Source organism: Nicotiana tomentosiformis, chromosome 3 (genome assembly GCF_000390325.3).
Source record: "Nicotiana tomentosiformis chromosome 3, ASM39032v3, whole genome shotgun sequence".
Taxonomy (NCBI): domain Eukaryota; kingdom Viridiplantae; phylum Streptophyta; class Magnoliopsida; order Solanales; family Solanaceae; genus Nicotiana; species Nicotiana tomentosiformis.
Window position 1 is genome coordinate 79,661,573 of NC_090814.1, and position 5,363 is coordinate 79,666,935.

A 5,363-nucleotide genomic window follows, 5' to 3' on the forward strand; every position below is an offset into this window, starting at 1 on the left:
AATTGTTAGGTGGCGACTCTTCTCTTTTAATACCTCATTTAAAAGAGTTGTCACATGTCAAAACCCGCTCGTGAGAAAACGGGGCGCACCAGCATGGAGACTCTGCTGGAGATTTACACTTAGGCTCTTACCATAACGAACTTAACTTATGTGGAGTACTTTCTTTGTTACATGCACATCACTTATTCACCTTTATTTGTTTAAAATTGCTACGACATGCACATCCCTTCCCCTATTCACCTCTATTTGTTAAAATTTGCTATGACATGCACATCCTTCCCCCCACTCCCCTTTGTTTGTATGAACGCTCTCTATTTCTTTTCATCTTGACCGCTATATTATCCCAATTTCCTTATCTGCTTCATTACGTTCTCACACATTTTAATGAGCCAAACTGACTTCTTTCTTTTGTCTTTCTTTTCTTTTCTTTTCTTTTCATTTCCACTTTTACTATTTTGTTTTTACTTCTTCTTACATGTAAATACTTGGCAATGTGTTATTATTTTTGCATACTGCATGCTCCACATCATACTCCACTCGTGCTAATTATCAACATAGGGGTGCTTGATGAGTGTACGCGCTCTCCTGAAAATTACCTATTTTAAATCGGAAAGGCTTATTTGCGGTAGACTACTCGATCAGCGGTACAATCGACTGTCCCGTGCCTTTACCTTTCAAGTTGTCCACTTGGGAGTACCAATCTAGATTATTCTAGAAACTTTATTCAAACTTAAAACGTACATGCATCATGCTAAACCTAGTACGGGTTGGAGCGTTATAAACATAACAACCCGCTAAGATGAACCTTGTCCAAAGTCCGACGGGATTTCCACAATCCCAATGGACATTATCATATTATGTGTATTACTTGGAGAAAATGTGCCAATGTGTTGATCATTATTGCATAAGTAGTCAAATCTGGAGGGGGAAAAGGCTAACTTTTGTTTGTTTGAAGAAAATGAAGCATGAAATCCCCAAGTTTGGTATGGTCAAAAACATCCCACCCTTGCTACTTGACTGGTGAAAAGACCTTTCGCCTTGCAACAAAAATCATGTGAGAAGAGTATTTGGTCACCTGCCATCCTTGATAAATGTTCAACCAAACAGGAAATTGATTGAGGCCGCTACCATGTTCTGGGATGAGAAAAGAGTTATTTTTCGATTTGGCAATATAGAAATGACTCCTCTCCTAGAAGAAATAGGAGGCTCCGCTAAGTTGCCATGGGATAGTCCGGGATTACTGGAAACAGACAATTGCACTCCCCGCGGTTTTCTAAAAATGATGGGTTTTAAGAAGAATGATGAGTTGCTCTATCTAAAGAAATCATACATCCCTATTGAATTCCTTTACAGGCGTTATGGTCATAGAAAGTCGCATGGTCGTCATCATGATGAACCCGCCAATAATTCCTTGGGTTGGACACACCTCATGGTTTATGTATTTGTCATCTGCTTCTTGGGGTTATTGATATTTCCATTGAAGGGAGGAAGGATTCATACTTGCTTAGCCATGGTCGCCAGGACCTTGATGGAGGGCATCGAGGGACAAACTTACACCATCATCCCTATTATCTTAGCTGAGATGTACCGCGCTCTAGATCGGTGCAAGCGGGGATTTGGACACTTTGAGGTTTGTAATTTGTTAGTACAAGTCTGGCTGCTGGAATACTTTCAGAAGGGAGAGTATCGTCAAGAGCTTCTGCGAAGGCCGCTGAATGACTACATAGCCAACCATCACCCAAAGAAAATAATGTTTATCCCAGACAGGTTTGCACAGCCCGAAAATGCTGTAAGTTGGGTACGTTTTTTCAGCAATCTGACAGACGAGCAAGTACATTGGATGGTTGAATGGTTTACTAGCAGTGAGTTCATTATCAGGTCAAGGGGGACTACTCATCTGGTACTGATCGGGTTGTGAGGCATCTATCCTTATGCTCCCATAAGGGTAATGAGGTAAGGGGGGAGAAAACAGGTCATACCTCGAGTTTCCAACATGGTCCAGTACAAGGTAGATTTCAAAGGAGATGTCATTCTATTTAAGTTCGAGGCACAACATATGTGGAACCAAAAGACCATTGTGGAGAGAGAAACCATTGAGCCAGATAGGTATCACGCCAGTCATATGTACTACAATCTATCATGGCTGGAGGACGAAGTAGCAGGGGACGTCAATCCAGGAATCAATCTAAAGGATAGGATTATAGATGAGGTGGCTGAGGCACATGTTAAGTATAAGAGGCTACATAAAAGGGTGTTCGAGTCTAAAGCTAAACATCTGGAACAACACAAAATGAACATGGAGGCAATAAAGGAATGGAAAGAGATTGCCACTAACTCAACAGAAAGATTTGAATACTTGGAACAAGGATTGATAGAGCTCGAGGGGAAGATGAGAAAGAGACTCTTAGATTGCTAAGGCATGGATGGCAGTGAACGAGGACATCTAGCAAAAGCTTACTTATTGTTGGATATGCGCGATCTGGGGAACCTAATTGATGGGGTCAAAAGAGCCAAGCATGGAGAATGTTCTTCAGGGACCAAGTAGACTAGGAAATGATGTTCTTTATTGGTTTCTAGCTTAGCTTTAAATTTCGATGGTAATAAGACTTGATGCCATTAGTAACTTTATTATTATTGTCGATTTAGTGGAAGTTTGTTTTGGCCTATTTTTCACATTAACGTAATGACGCAAATGTTGGCATCAATTTTCTCCAAGTTTACGTGTCACTTAGGCCTACCTCAGGCACAATGAGGTCCCCAAATTAGGACGTGAATTATTGCATGACTTTGTAAAACATGTTTAAATATTGGAAACACTCTTCTATTTCACCTTACTAACTTGATTACCTTTTTCTTTCTCTTTTCTTTTTGATTATTCCCATTCCTAAAGGTTGGTTCGTGAATAGTGGCATCATCAATATACCACACCCAATCCAGAGGTCCTCCACTCCTCCTCCAGCAAGCGATCCCAAAGGCAAAGGCAAAGGAAAATGGAAAATGGATGATTGAGTGGTATCCGGAAAGACAACGCTACTATGGCAGAAAATCGTTGAAACTTCAGATGGCCGAAGTACTCCAGCACAAAATGAGTTGGTCTTACGTTTGGAGTAGAAAATACTAGAACTACAGGGCGAGCTTGAGTAGGTCTAGAATTTGGCAAACCTCTCCCTTACTCTCAATGTTCCCAACATTAACCAGCAAAACCCGACTACCCATAACCAAACACTATCGCAAAACACACAAAACCAGAACCCACCACCAAATCCTCTCGTACCACACTAATATCCCGCACCTCCCCAGAACCTTAACCCGCCACCAGTACTGACCCCTCAACAATAACACCATCACCCAACTCAATACCCACAAACCGTTGCTTATCACACTTCCCAAAATGCACCACAACCTGCTCCCGATCCCCAAAACTCGACCAATGACCACCCCTATACCTAAGTTCCAGGAATCCATCAAAGCAATCCGATATATGTGGAAACCTTACTCCATACCCCGCAGCAAACCCTATACATACCCGAATCGACTGAGAAGGACCTGCTCAATAAAAATATGGCGGAGGAACTCAAGAAGCTCACTAGTAGAGTTCAGAGTGTTAAAGGTGGTAAAAGCATTGAAGGTTTAAACTATGAGGACCTATGGATTCAGCCAGATGTGGAACTGTCAGAAGGTTACAAACCTCCCAAGTTTGAAATGCTCGATGGAACTGGTGACCCGAAAGTGCATTTGAGAACGTATTGTGACAAGCTTTTAGGAGTGGGAAAGAATGAACAAATCCGCATGAAACTGTTCATGCGAAGCCTTACAGGAGATGCCTTGTCTTGGTATATCAATCAAAACCCAAAGAAGCGGGTTAGTTAGGTGAGTATGGCATCAGACTTCATGGATAGATTCAGGTTCAACACGGAAAATGCGCCAAACATTTTCTACATTCAAAACCTCAAGAAGAAGCCGACAGAAACCTTCCGCGAGTATGCTACTCGTTGGAGATCAGAAGCCGCAAAGGTAAGGCCAGCACTTGAAGAGGAACAAATAAACAAGTTCTTTGTCAAAGCTCAAAACCCGCAGTATTACGAAAGGTTAATGGTTATTGAAAATCACAATTTCTACGACATCATCAAGTTAGGAGAAATAATAGAAGAAGGAATTAAGAATGGGATGGTGACCAATTTCGAGGCACTGTAGGCCACAAATAAAGATTTGCAATCAGGAGGCATTTCAAAGAAGAAAGAAGTGGGTGCTATGATGGTAGCCCAGGGCCTTAAATCTCCCCTCACATACCAAACACCTCCACCCACATATCAACCCTCACACCCAAGATACCAACACCCTACTGCCACCTACCATACCTATAATACTCAACCTGTATATTAACATTCACCTCCACCTGACCGCCAAAATTACCTGAAGTCGTGTCCGAATTTCAACCGCATACCTCCTAGACAATACACCCCAATAGCTGAACTCATAGACCAATTGTATGAGAGACTGAAGGCCGTTGGTTATGTTACTCTTATCCCTGTTGTTGTTGTGGAAAATCCCTCTCAATGGATCAACCCCAACAAAATACGTGCTTATCATTCAGGCATGAAGGGTCATACCATTGAGGAGTGTCGAACGTTGAAATATAAGATTCAGACGCTGATCAACACTAAGGTCCTACATGCAAAGGAAGCTGCGCCAAATGTTCGTAACAACCCTCTCCCAGATCACAGAGGTGAGGGAGTGAATGTGATAGAAACTGATGAAGAATGGCATCAAGAAGGATCCACCAGACTCATCCGAGAGGGAGACATTCCTAAAACATCTCCAGTAACCCTCACGCCAGTTGTGGTACAAACGCAGGCACCATTTGAAGTTGAGGTAGCTACACCCTTCACTATGATGGTAGCTCCCACGCCATCTTACAAGTCAGATGTCATTCCACGGGATTATATTGCGGAAGTAAGGAGAAAGGGAAAAGCAAAAATAGAGGAAACAGGTGCAGCGCAAGGCATGACTAGAACTGGTAGAGTTTATACACTTGAGAATCTGGGAGGAACAAGCAAGGAAGTTGTACCTAAGCCGCCTGTTGTCAAGACTGGCACTGATGATCTTTGAAGGAAGATACAAGCAAGGGAGTATTATGCTGTTGAGCACCTAAACAAAACTCCTGCTCAGATATCCATCTTATCACTGCTGCAAAACTCAGACGCGCACATGAATTCTTTGATGAAGATATTAAGTGAAGCTTATGTGCCCACCAACATCACTAGTGGAGATATGGTTAACATGGTCGGACGGGTATTGGAAAGCCACAAAATCACCTTCCACGAAGACGAATTACCACCAAAAGGACTAAATCATAACAGGGC